The sequence below is a fragment of the Paroedura picta genome, chromosome 6 (genome assembly GCF_049243985.1).
Source record: "Paroedura picta isolate Pp20150507F chromosome 6, Ppicta_v3.0, whole genome shotgun sequence".
Lineage (NCBI taxonomy): Eukaryota > Metazoa > Chordata > Lepidosauria > Squamata > Gekkonidae > Paroedura > Paroedura picta.
In genome coordinates, this window is record NC_135374.1 from 89574439 (window position 1) to 89587997 (window position 13559).

At 40.7% G+C, this 13559-nt stretch overlaps 1 long non-coding RNA gene across 1 annotated transcript in view; it reads left to right on the forward strand.

The window, feature by feature from the left end:
• LOC143840271 (uncharacterized) overlaps positions 1-13559 on the forward strand; it is a 195030-nt gene that overhangs the window by 21569 nt on the left and 159902 nt on the right. The gene's annotated exons all lie outside the window — the stretch shown is intronic.

Below are 13559 nucleotides of genomic sequence, written 5' to 3' on the forward strand. Positions count from 1 at the left end.
CTTTGATTTTTATTTCCATGACCTACCCACCGAGCCTTCTGGGTAGAGGCAGACAGTTCCTTAGCTTGTGGCTAAGTCAATTAAGGTAGGAGGGAAAAGGTCATGGACCCCCTCTAGACCTCCCGCAGACCCCCAGGGGTCCACAGACCCCTGCTTGGGAATCCTTGACCTAGGCAGTACACCATGAAATTGTGCTGGACTAGTCACACAGGTCTGCAAGTCATTGCACCTACATTCTCTAGGCCACTCCTACCCAGGTCTGTAGGCTATTCTGCACACATTTCAATTTAAAAACTTACTTGGGGGATATAGACTATACTTCAGGCGCTATAGCCTATAGTATTATATCTCACACTGCCTGTTGCTGTAGGTAGAATCCTGCTGTGTAATTTTCACAACATTTAATGTTTTGTCTTAATACCTAAGCATTGTTTCAATTCTGTTTTCAGACCTCAGATGGGGTCCACATTTCTACAATCTAACCTCCATGGCATTGTTTGTGAGATGTCTCCTTTCACTGCTGGCATGGACTTACTCTGTATAATCTGCTGGGAGTCCCAGTGAGAAAGGTGGGCTATAAATAAATAAGTAAAATAACAATGCATTCAGATGGAACAGAGAAAGAGGTTGGGGCCAGTGACAGGGTTCTGCATCTGCAAAGGACATGTTAATATTCATGCAGTCTCATCATAGCCTCTCCTGATAATGCTACCTGCTGTTTAAAGTTGTCCAAGTAGCAGAGAGATTCCTACCCATAGACATGTGCCAAGTAAGCGGAGTTTATTTTAAAGCCTCAAGTTTCTATAACAGTAGAAATCCATAGCATCTATATCCAGCACAGCATAGTATACCTATGACTTTTATATGTACTCTAAAAATATTTTCAGTGGCACACTAGCAGAGTTAGCAGCTTCTCCCTACACATCTGCTGCCACGCAAGTGTGGGAAGCAGCCCTTTGGGTGGCTTCTTCAGCTATTTATGTAAAGGACATCTATCCTGCCAGCTGTGTGTGTTGGTAAATATCTTTAAAATGCACCCAAAATGGCAAACATGAAAGGACTTATCCTGCCCCCCTCCTGCTCGTGCACACAGGCACACACCCTGCTCATACATTCTAAAGGGCAAAAGCATGATTTATACAAGCATGTCCTTCGTCTGGATTGTGTCCTTGACGTTCTTTTTAAACCAGATAAAAAAAGACATTGCGTTTTAATAAGTAGGTTGCAATTTCTTGAAGAACTGGCAAATGAAGAAGCAAAAAAAAAGAAAGAAAAGAATTCAAATGAAGGGTGGGGGGTTCCTTTCTTTGACTACAAAGTGGGGTATCCTTTAAAAGCCTGGCAATCCTTGAGCCAAAGAGGACTCCGATTTAGGGTTTCGTTATGAAGACCCCTGTGAATGGGACTGAATGCTTCTTTCCCCCTATTTTCCCCATGCATGGGGCTAACAGCTAGCATTAACCCAGGTCGCCTCCTTGCAAACTGCCACTCAAGCCACATTAGGGAGCTTTGCGAAATCACAGTTTGTTCTTGCAATGAAGGATTCAGACCGCACAATTGCTTCCAGTACATACAGTGCAGTGTTGGCTGGAGACAATGTGCCAAGCCAAGCTTGGAGTGGGATTATGGGGGCCTTTGCACACTGTGCAACTTGGCTATTTTCTCTCTTGTCCTAAATCCTTCAATCAAATGAGTTACATTTACGTTGGGACTCTTGCTTGATGAAATTGCCTGTGTCATTGTTGGCTAGTGCAGCTGTTTGAAAGAAATATGAGAGGTTCCCCCACCCCCTTAAAATGTTTTTGGTACTCTCGTTGAAGAGGGAATAATACAGTATGAAAGAAACCTGAAGGAGCCGTTAGGGTCCATTGTGTTGGTCCAGCTGCTACACATGCATATTAAAGCCGCATTTTAAAATGCCTGTGAAGCTTTTTTGTGTGTTTGTTTTGTTTTGGAGTCCATTTCATACTTCCCCCCTTTTCATTTTCAGAATATTTTAGCTATTAGTCAAGCACGTGAGCCGATTCTCCGACCATTTCCAAAATTAAACTGAAACTGCTGTTTGCTATAGGAAGGAAAGGACACATCTCCGGCCAATAACTTCATTTTTGACAAGCAAAATAAAAGTGTATGGCTTGGTTAAGAAGAATTATCTCCTGTCATCTACCAGTTTTAACCTACAATCATTTGAACTTAAACAAAAAAATCTATCCGATATGTACTCCATCCTAAGAAATTCTGATCCATTTATATGAGCCCTGTTCGGGGGCTCCAAACAGTGTACACTGTACATGCATAAGAAGGGAGTAGAACCCCTCCAGCTGACCCCACCCTGCAGATCTCCCTGTACAGCTGAAAATATACAGTAAAATAATTCCCTACATGTCTGTAGCACTCCTGATTATTTGGAGAAGGCTTTATTAGCCATAGAGGGGTTCACTATAGACAACAACATCTTGATTTAATCCTAGCAGGTGCCCTCCTGTTCCTCTCACTGTGATTTGGCACATGAGTGTGAATGCTGAACTAGAACTGTGGAGTTTTCCCATGTTTTCCTTGCACCAGCTCTGAAAAATAGGTTAGCCTCCCCTCCATGCACCTTAACAGCATGGAACAGATGTGAGATCTAACATGAGTCAGGTTATAGTCAGTGACTGGCCTGAGTAGGATATCTCCAACAGAGAGCTGAAACATTCACGCACTGTAGGACTGCAAGGAAGTATCTCTTCTGTAGTTGTGGTCTGTGTGAGACAGCACAATGGAAGCTGCTTTGGGTCCCCATTGGGAATTAGGGTGGCACATACATACATACATACATACATACATACATACATACATACATACATACATACATACATACATACATGAGTATTCTAAGGTAGAAATGCAATAGCTTCCTAGAAAGTGACTTTCCCCCCAATTATTATGTCTGAATAAAGGTTTGAATCTAGGCCTTTTTTATCCATGTGCAGCACTCTAGCTACTACACAGTGCTGTCAAGTCACAGCTGACCTATGGCAGCCCCTAGGGTTTTTAAAGCAAGACACATTCAGCTCATTGGCCATTGCCTATACCTGCATTGGTATTCCTTGGTGGTGTCCCCTCCAAATACTGCCCAGGGTTATCATTGCTTAGCTTCTGAGATTTTATGAGATTGGGCTAGATTGGCCTATCCAGTTCTGGGCAGCCACTACACTAGACTGCTTTTATTACATAAATTAAAAGACTTTTGAAAGTGTACTTTGGCTGATCCTATCTTTAGAAACAATGGTACAAATAACACCACTTCTTTTTTCTTCAGAGAAATATGCAATGACTCTGCCGTGGACATATGGTTGCCATCCAGAATTGTGTATTTCTAATAATCGTTTACTTGAATCCTTTGAATCTGGAGAATCAATCATGAATAACATAAGTACTGCATCACAAATGAGAATGCCAACTTTAAACAGTTTAGTCTAGGAATTTATAGCTGGCACTAGAGGAAGTGTTGGCAGAACATGGCTATATGGAATTTAATGTCGCTTCTTCCTGTTCAGGCTGCTTCAGCAAATAGTATTGGCCAAGCAATAATCTGAGGATAGATGTGTTTTTAAAAGTCTTTCTTTTATCAGTATAATCTATATTATTGATTCCATCTGAGATTAACAGATTAACAGATCAACTTCATGTCCTGTGTTGTTTATTCAGAATTTGAACAAATGGTAATATAGTTGTAAGTCTTCTTATTGTTATTTATTTATGACCAGTGTTGCTGGTATATTAAATAATTGGCTACAGGATAAAACTTATTGTGTGTTCTAACTGCTGATTCATATTGTTTAAGCTATAATCTTATGTGTGCCATGTATTTCAAGAGTAACTGATATCTTATTTAAAAGTGGGAAATTTACTTCAGCTTCTGTGAAATTGTCGTAATGAGAATAATGATATCATTACCAAGGAGGAATGATTATTCCATGTTGCATGATTTATGTGAAGGAGCCGAGACTCAGTGGTAAGGCGTATGGTTTACAAACTGAAGATCCCAAGTTCAGTCCTTGTGATCTCCAGTGAGAGGACTTCAGATAACAAGCATGAGAAATGACCAACCTAAGAACAATGGTCGCTTCCAGTTGCTAAAAATGAATTACATGGTCCAGTGATGTATATTTACTATTGTTACCTTCAGGTTGGAACTGGGTATAAACTTCCTTGGAATCAACTCCTGTTGATTCCAGTTGATGAAATGCACTGATAAGGCTGCTTAGGATCATAGCGGAAAATTATATACAGAAGTAACAGGAGGAATCCACATATTCTTTCTGCACTCCAAATTTCTTTCTGCCATGGGGATTGGAATATACTTTTCTTCGCACATATGCACAGGTTTAAAGCCAAAGGAAGTGGTGAAAGGGTCATGTTCCTCTTCCAGTCTTAAGTGCTTTATTTATTTATAAGATAAGATAAGATGCATTGCACCAGTTTTAATCACATAACATTGTTAGTCTTGAAAAGTGGATTCGTATAGCCATGTGAGACGTGCTAGCTGTTAAAAAATTCACCTTGTGGTGGCTGTGGACACTGAAGAGCTGCTTACTTGTAGCTTTTCTAAAATTCCTGAGCAGATAACCAGGTCTGTTAATTGCCGCTTCCTCCCACATTGCTAGAAATCATAAATAATTGGCTCTGCACAGATTTAGTGGTGCCCCACTGCACATGGTTGTCTAAGCTATTCTTCACCTGCACATTAAGCTGATGGAGCTCTTTTGGAAATCTTCATTATAAATAATCAACAAAAATATACAGACAAATATTTTCCCATAGGGTCTTTCTTTTTATATATATTTTTAGAGAAACAATTGCCATATAACTGCTCAACGGGGCGAGGAGGGGGGAAGCAAACTTTTGGAAATATTTCAGAGCAATGCTGAGGCTCACAGACAAGGATCCCCAGCAAATCATTTTCTTCACTTGCCTTCTCTGACCTCCCATGTATTATGCAGGAATTGATTTAATTATCTTTAAATTCTAATAAGTTATCATTGACATCTCTGGTTTCCTCGATAGTCTAATTGCTCTTAAGGATATAAAGCTTTCTCTAATATTTAACCTATATTATCTGTGTTGCAGATTCAGCCAATTACTTCATGTTTTGTCCCTTTTGGCTAATAAGAATAATCATTCCCCACTGCCATGGAGATGGCCCTTTATGCAGTTGTGGAAAGTTATAATGTCTCCCCCTTGCCTTCTTTTCTGTAGATTGAGCATGTCCACTTCTCTTAATTTTTCCTCTTGGGTCTTATTTTCAATATCTTTTATCACTTCTGATGATGTCCTTTTAATTGCCTCTAATTTGTCTATATCTGGAGATGAGTGTGGTGCCCTAAACTGAATGCAGCACTCCAAATGAAGTCTAACCAGCATCAAATAGAGCGGAAAAACTGCTTCTCTTGCTCTACATGTGAGACATCCATTAACAGAAGCTGGTTGCAGATTTGTCATTCTTCCCTGACACCCATGCTCATTCAGTCTAGTGTCCTTTATCATCAGCACCTCCTTCCGTGTGAAAGTCTAGTCACCCATCAACCCCTTTTTCATCTTTGCATTTGATTTAAGGGTTTTTTTGTTTGTTTTGTTTTGGTTTTTTGCCTGCTGAGAAACTTTGCAAGATTTTTAAAAATATTATTAGTGGAATGCAAAATTCTTTTGAAAATTCATAATGTTATCTTGTGTGGAGTTGTTCAGTTCTAAGCCCAGTAATGAAGCAGACAGGAGAAAAGAAGTGCCTTCTGACTTTTGCCAGTCAGCTGTTCCTGTTTCTAAATGCCGATTGCTCCTGGGCAGCTGGGTTTTGTTTTTGTTTTGTTTTTTAAAGCTCCTAGGCATCTGATTATCTTAAAGTATGTCTGAGAAATGCTCATGGTTTTCTGATATTTATTTCCCAACAATCACGAAATACATAGCACCCAAGAAGAGTGAGGCAGCATCTTCCATTATCATATGTTTAAAAAACTGCAGCAAGTGTTACCGAGAATCTTTATCCTACTCCACTTCAGACAGTTTCATTAAGGGGAGTCTTTGTGACCAGGTTCTCTGGGTCTTCTAGAGCAGCTCTCCCCGACCCCTGGTTCAGGGACCGGTACTGGTCCATAGATCAGTCAGTACTGGGCCACGGGTCCTCCTCATCCTCCTCCCCAGCTGCTGCCTCGGGGGCTGCCCTGCCACTCTGCCACTGGCTCACCTTTGGTTCTCTCCAGTGGCCGCCATGGCTGGGACTTCCCCTCCAGCGTGGCACTGTGCAGCTGCTGCTGGCAGCACCCCCCAGTTGATGGCGGGAAGTCAGGAGCCCCAGCGGGAAAGTAAGTGGAGCAGGGGCTCAGGCGGCGGTGACGTCCCTCAGCAAAAGACTACTCCCCCCAGGCCTCAGTAATATTGTCAAGCGTTGACCGGTCCCCAGTGATGAAAAGGTTGGGGACCACTGTTCTAGAGTAAATCCCAGCAAACTGCTTGTTATAAAGGGTGTAGCGCCAACACAAACATATACTAGTATGCATTATTACTCCACAATGTTGATTGCTAGGTCCCCAGGAACTATTTGGGCTTGTGACTATTTCTGACAGCCAAGCCTCAAATTAATATGGCAGGAAAAACAACAAGTGATTAGGGACTTCCCTGGTACATAATTTAACCATGAAAACAAGCCATCTGGAGAAAAAGTTAATCCCAAGTAACACAGCCCCAGTACACATCCCCTTTCTCAAAGCTGGTTTTGAGACTAAATTACATAACTGATCCCCAACAGTCAGCATAGCTTGACTCTACTCTACTGTATGTGCATTTTGTTGAAAGCAAACATCTTTCATATTTTTATTTCAGTGAAAAAGCTACACTCTATCTGCAATATTAGTAACCATTTCAAAGGCACTCCAAGCTAAGCATGTATAAAAACCTTAGTAGATAAATCTTGAGATTTGGCTGCAAGAACATAAATTCGTGTCAGAAATCTGAATGCAAAATTCAAGGGTATTTAGATCTGAAGATCTGGTTAATTTTGTTGTTCTAAATGTATTCGCCAATGTATGTTTCCAGTGTACTTTTGTGTTTACTCTTCAAATTCACAAACAAAATCTGACCATTAATTTTGAGAGAGAGAAAGAGAGAGAGAAATACACATACCTAAGTTTTACCTCTAGAAATATTTTCCAAGGTATCTTCAGGTTTTCTGAAGATATCAAAGAAATATCAAAGAAATAATTTAATTTAGTGGATAACTCAGATGATAGGAATTTGAAATGTCCAACTGGTTGTGCTCTGAACCGTCACTCAGAATAATTCTTTGATCTTGCGCTATAAAGCACTTTCATGCAGAAGATATCACAGTAACATAGCAAACCATTCAAATTTCAGCAAATCTAATACAAAACAATGATCACCTCATACTTTCCAGCTTTTTTCAAATGCATGGTAAGAGAAATCAATTGGTAACATTAGAGACACAGATCATTAGAGACACAGAACAAAATGGGGGGTGGAATTTATTAGTTCCATGTCATATCATAACCATATGTAAAAATGGGGGGGGGGAGACACCGTTCTCCTGTCTTAAGGCTGTCCTGAAGTATAGTTTAAACACTGGCAGATAAACTGCAGCATGAACTACCAGCCCAAATGCAGAGGGATTTATTAGCACAAATCCCATTGAAATGAATGGGAAAATTCCTCTCATTGGGCCAAATATGTCTGCTCTCTGTCAAGTCAGTTAGCTATTGGTCAGGATAATTCATAGGTGCTTATCTCCTTTATAAAAACAGATGTAGATGCCATTGGTGTTACTGTTTCTAATAGAGAGATTTTCTGTCTAAGAACAGAGAGTCAGATTTTCCTCAGTATATACATTTTGGCACATTTACTTTCCTTGAAGAAACCATTTATGTTGACATAGTTAAACTAGACTGAAGGGGAAGAAAAATGTAGTTTTGAACAGATGGTTAGGACAGATGACTGACTGACTGCAAACCATGACTAGGAAGTGACTAAATGTTAGTTGTATTACGCAGAGAATAATTTTCCTGTACATCACTTCTCTGGTTGCCGTAGACTCATCCTCATGAAAAATATGGGTAAAATATAATTAATAAGATGTTTTGTGTGCCTTTTCCTATCTGGATTTATTTAACATGGGTTTTGTCTACATTATAATTTGCATTGCAAAAGCTGCTTTTCTGGATGCTTTATTGGTCTGTTGATATCCACTACACCAGGGGTAGTCAAACTGCAGCCCTCCAGATGTCCATGGACATATGCTGGCAGGGGATCATGGGAATTGTAGTCCATGGACATCTGGAGGGCCGCAGTTTGACTACCCCTGCACTACACAAACAGAAGTCTGCTGCTTACCAAATACATTACAGTATCTTCTCAAAACGTCAATCTTCCTTTAAATTATATAACTTGTAGTGTTTCACACCATAATTTCTGCCATAGTACATAGCTACGGTGCTTAGCATATCCTAAATTATACACAGCCAAATGTATGCCACCAAGTGTACACTGGAAAAGTATCTGTAATCAATCCATCCTCGGTGAGCATACTGGCTAACATGTACACTTAAGACTTTTAAAATACATGCATAAATATATAATGCGTGGTTCAGCCTACTAAATCATAAATAATCTTTATTTCATTTTAACTGTACTGTGAATTAACCTGACAACAGTATTGTGGACATAATGACTGTATTCCCAGCACCAATAAAAGTGGTCCATATTTGAAATCATGCTGCCATTTAAAGATTTCCTCTAGTGCTTACTCTACTTGGGCATAGTATTGTATATCTATCTTTGGTACACTTACCTTCCTTGACCTGCTTTGGGAGCCCTTTTGAGAGATAGGTGAGATATTGTAGAGTTCTTTGGTCAGCTAATGCCAACCATTGGGACGTTCCTGGCCCTAAAGAAATATGCTTGGCCTCAACTAGAGCCAGGACCTTATCTGTCCTGGATCCTGCTAGATAGAATGAGCTCAGGGAGAGATCAAGGCCCTGTCAGAACTCACAGAGTTCCACAGGGCCTGCAGAATAGAGTTCTTCCACCAAGTTTACAGTTGAGGCCAGTGGCAAAACTGACTGAACTTCTTATCCAGGACTCCTTCCACCCTGCACCCTCCCCTCTCCCCCTCTTGCCTCTATGAGATTACTTGTTTTAAGTAAAAATAAATTTTAATCATTGTTTATTTTAATGTGTTACGCCTCCAGCCATTTCTCACCTTCTGGCTCTCTGCAGCCTTCTTGCACTTCTTAGCACTCCACACGCCTGCTTGACATGGCGGAAGAGAGCAACATGCTTTACACGCAACTCTTCTTTGCCTGTCAATCAAGCCAGGCATCCAATCACCTTTCCAATCACCTTTTTTGCCTAAGGAGGTGGTGAGCTCCCCCTCACTGGCAGTCTTCAAGCAAAGGTTGGATACACACTTTTCTTGGATGCTTTAGGATGCTTAGGGCTGATCCTGCGTTGATCAGGGGGTTGGACTAGATGGCCTGTATGGCCCCTTCCAACTCTATGATTCTATGATTCTATGATTCTCCATGTTTTAAAGGGCCTATAGTGCCAGCTAATTTTTTTAAAGTAAAACTTCGTTAAGACACCTGTACATCTGATCGTAGATGCATAGTGCTTTTTAAAAATGCCACCTCTTCTGGAATCATGAGCCTTGAATCTTTTAAAAATTAATCTCAAGCCCAATTTTTTGGGGGGGCGGGACTTTAGAGAGACATGCTTTGTGTTTTAACTGGGGGAGATTTTTTTTTGCTTTGCCTGAATGATTTACTCACTGTTCCACACAGTTTGCTTTAAAAAAAATCCATTCCTGGGAGAAGGGAGAGAGAATTGGGTGCAAGGGTGGGAACTGGAGGGGGAGATAGTGCTTCTTCAGCTCCATACATTTCCTTAGTGTGTGGCTTGCTGGTTGCTCTCCTCTAGCTCCTGCATTTAGCTGGGGGAATCCACTTCATGTGATTCCCCAGCTAGCGCTTTAAAATGGAGGATGCACCTACCAGTTTGCTGCTAGGATGCTGGATGTTGGCGACGTCATGCAAAACGCCAAAAATATTGTGTCTGTAGAAGCATTACACTATATTTATCAGGTGTGGAATGGCCCTAAAATCACATATACATTATGTTGTAAACCACCCCAAAGTGACTAGGCATGAGGGAGCAGTATAGAAATCCCTAAAGTAAAAAAATAAGTAAATAAATAAATATAAAAGGATAAGTATTTCCCAACTTTATTATAGCACTCAAAGTAACATATACAGGTTTCCAGGAGGTCTCTAAGAATTGTTCAGATTTTTCATTTGCTTAGTATGACTGGTTTCTGGAATTAAATATTCACATCTATTAATATATGCATTTAAGTACATTCAAAGATTCCATTTGCTTCAGCCAAGTTCCTGCTATTCAAGATGTGCAAAATCTTGCTGTTCACTGAGAAGAAACTCTGAGAAGAAAGGCAATACTGACATATAGAGAAATTCCTCTGACATATTTTTATGGAGAAGGATTGTCAAATTCTTCTTGTCAACAGCCAATCATTGTGTGGCCCTTGCACATATGGCTGAGAAATATACTAAAACCAAACAAGGTAGGTTATATAGGATTTCTTTGACCTAAAATCTGCATTCAACATGGTCCTTCAGGATAGACTCTAGGAGTAGATATGCAGGACAAATATCCCAGTTAGGTTACTTTAATTAGTATAAAGTCTAATTTTAAAAGTCACCTAAGTGGTATATTTATCCTGTGTAGCTTCTCCCAGAGTCCACTGTGGAATAAATGGCTGTTTATCTGATCCCCATAGTGGTCAAGAGAAGCATAAAACAAGGTTGTGTCCTTATTTCTACCTCATTTAATCTTTATATTGATTATTTAGCCCCTAGACTGAATATGCTGTCTTTGTACCCTCCTTTGATTCCAGTCATGCTATATGCAGACAACATGGTTTTGGTATATTTAACCAGCGTGGGACTACATTGATCAACTGAGATCTTCAATATTGTGCTGATGTATACATGGTAATTACTTTTGAAAAAGGTTTTAGTTTTTGTTAGATCTTGTAGGCCAAAATTATGCTGGAATATCTCATTCTGGAAAAACTCAAATCTTATAAATATCTGAGAGTCACATTCTAACATTCACTTTTTGGGCTTTGCATGCTAAAGAGATAGCTCTGAAAGCCAGGAGTACAGCTGAAATCATGAGGAATTTTTTTTCACCACAGGTATTTAATATGTCTCTGTGGCTTTGGATACATTTCAGGCAAAAATAACCTCACTTTGGATGCTAGTCTGTTGTGGATTGGTAGCCTGGGTGCATGTCCGGATATAATCCAAACATATTTCCTTAGAATGATCTTAGCATGTCCTAGATGTATCACCTCATCCTCCTTGTTAATGGAAACTGGGTAGAAGACAATTTATCTTATATTCTAACTAATGTTAATTAAATATTGGCTTGCAATTAGAGAGTAAGGATCCACTAGTTTCACTGTCAGTATTAGATTATTTTAAACATGGGTGGGTTTGCCTGCTCACAGATAAATTAAACTCGCTTTATTTGGATTGTGATTCTCTTCTGGCCCTAGGGAAGACTTGTGCTTATAATTTGATTAGTAGCCACCTTGTGGTAGAAGAATGGTGTAGTCCAGCGGTCCCCAACCTTCATCTGGTCAGGGACCGCTTCCGGGGGTGGGGGAGAGCCAGCGGCCCGGCTGCCGCAGTTGCTCAGAACGCACAGGCACGGACCTGCCGTGCATGCGCATTTTGGCCACCAGGCGACGCTAACACGCACGCGCAGAGTTGCTGCACATGTGCATTTTGGCCACCAGGGGGCGCAAACGCGCACGCGCGGCACTTCCGCGCGTGCGCGTTAGAGTCGCTGGCACGTCGGCTGCCGCGCCAGCTGCCGTGCTGGCCTCTTCCCCCCCCTCTCGCTGCAGGGGGGAGGCAGGCGCGGCCGCTGGCGGCCCGCTCCAATGGCCTTTTCGGCCCGATACCGATAGGCAGTAGGTTCAGAAGGGACAAATGAAAATATTTTATACAGACTGTTTAAAATGTGTAATTTGCTACCAGATGATGTAGTGATGGGCATGGGAATAAACAACTTTAAAGAGCAACTAGATCAGGGGTAGTCAAACTGCGGCCCTCCAGATGTCCATGGACTACAATTCCCAGGAGCCCCTGCCAGCATTAAAAAATTAAAAAAAGCATTAAAAAAAGCAGGGGCTCCTGGGATTTGTAGTCCATGGACATCTGGAGGGCCGCAGTTTGATAGATTCTTGGAAGATAAGTCTATCAATAGCTACTTGCTAGGGCGATGGAGGGGAACCTCAGAGGCACTAATTCTCTGAATTCCAGAGCTAGGAGCCAACAACAGGGAAAGGCCTCTATGCCCTTTGGCCACTGTGTGTGACAGGATTAGATGGACCACTGGTCTAATCCAGCAGAACTCTTCTTAATTAATTCATATGGAGTGATAATTTTTTCTTATAACTGGACACATACAATAATATTCATCTTCAATCCTTCTCAATAATCAGTAATAATATTGATTTACATGGACAGAGAAGTCTGTATCCAACATCAGCATTTTCTAATGCCTATCAGCTGCGTGCTGAATTTTAAAAAATGTTCCTTTTACATTATTGTGCATAAGTGCAGAAGTACTGTACTCCATGATTACTGTTCTCCACAGTTAATTATAATCTTCATGTGTTTGTTGATGCTACACAATGAAATCAAGTACAGTGGTTGGGAAGCATTTGGCTTGCCCCTTTTCTGCCATAGCTCTTTCGTCTTCTTATAAAGCAGCAGTACAGAGAGGGAGGGGAACATCCTTGCTATAAAATTCAGCTGCCTCGTGGCCACAGGAAATATGCTACAGAATCTGGATCATGTGGGCCTGTAGCTATGGCTCAAAATAAAATTCATCTGGTGTGATTCTCCAGCTTTGAAGGTGAATGATTCCACTTGGCTAGCTTGGAAAACACTCCAACAAAGATCTGCAAAAGTGACAATCTCCTGCAATGAAGAAGCCATCTTCCTTTAAAATATATATATATAATCACCTAAGGTCTGTCACAAAACTTGCTATTCAGTCTCAAGAATGATATCTCATTTACCATTTTAGTGTTCTAGTAATAAGCATTATGTTGGAGTTTTGGAGTAGTGCTTACTTATTTGAGCAAATCGGGGAACAAATGAAGCAAAAAATGATTGTTTTTTCCTTTGTATTTTTTTAAAGAAATCAACTGTGAATTATATGTGAAGTTGCCCCAGCATGTTTAAGTAAATAGATAAGTGACCAGCAATTTAATATTTTAAAGGATTAATTTCCCCCAAGCATCTTTACAGAGCATAAGTCTGCCTTTTTCTGTATGGGGAAGTAGTATAATTGGAAATGCTGTCAGAGATCATACTGTCAGAGATCAGAAGCTGCTAAAGGTGGCCTTGGCATGCCCGCTGGCCACTGCATTGCAGCTGAGATGGGGGGGGCTGGAAAAGGATGAGGCCAGTCACATG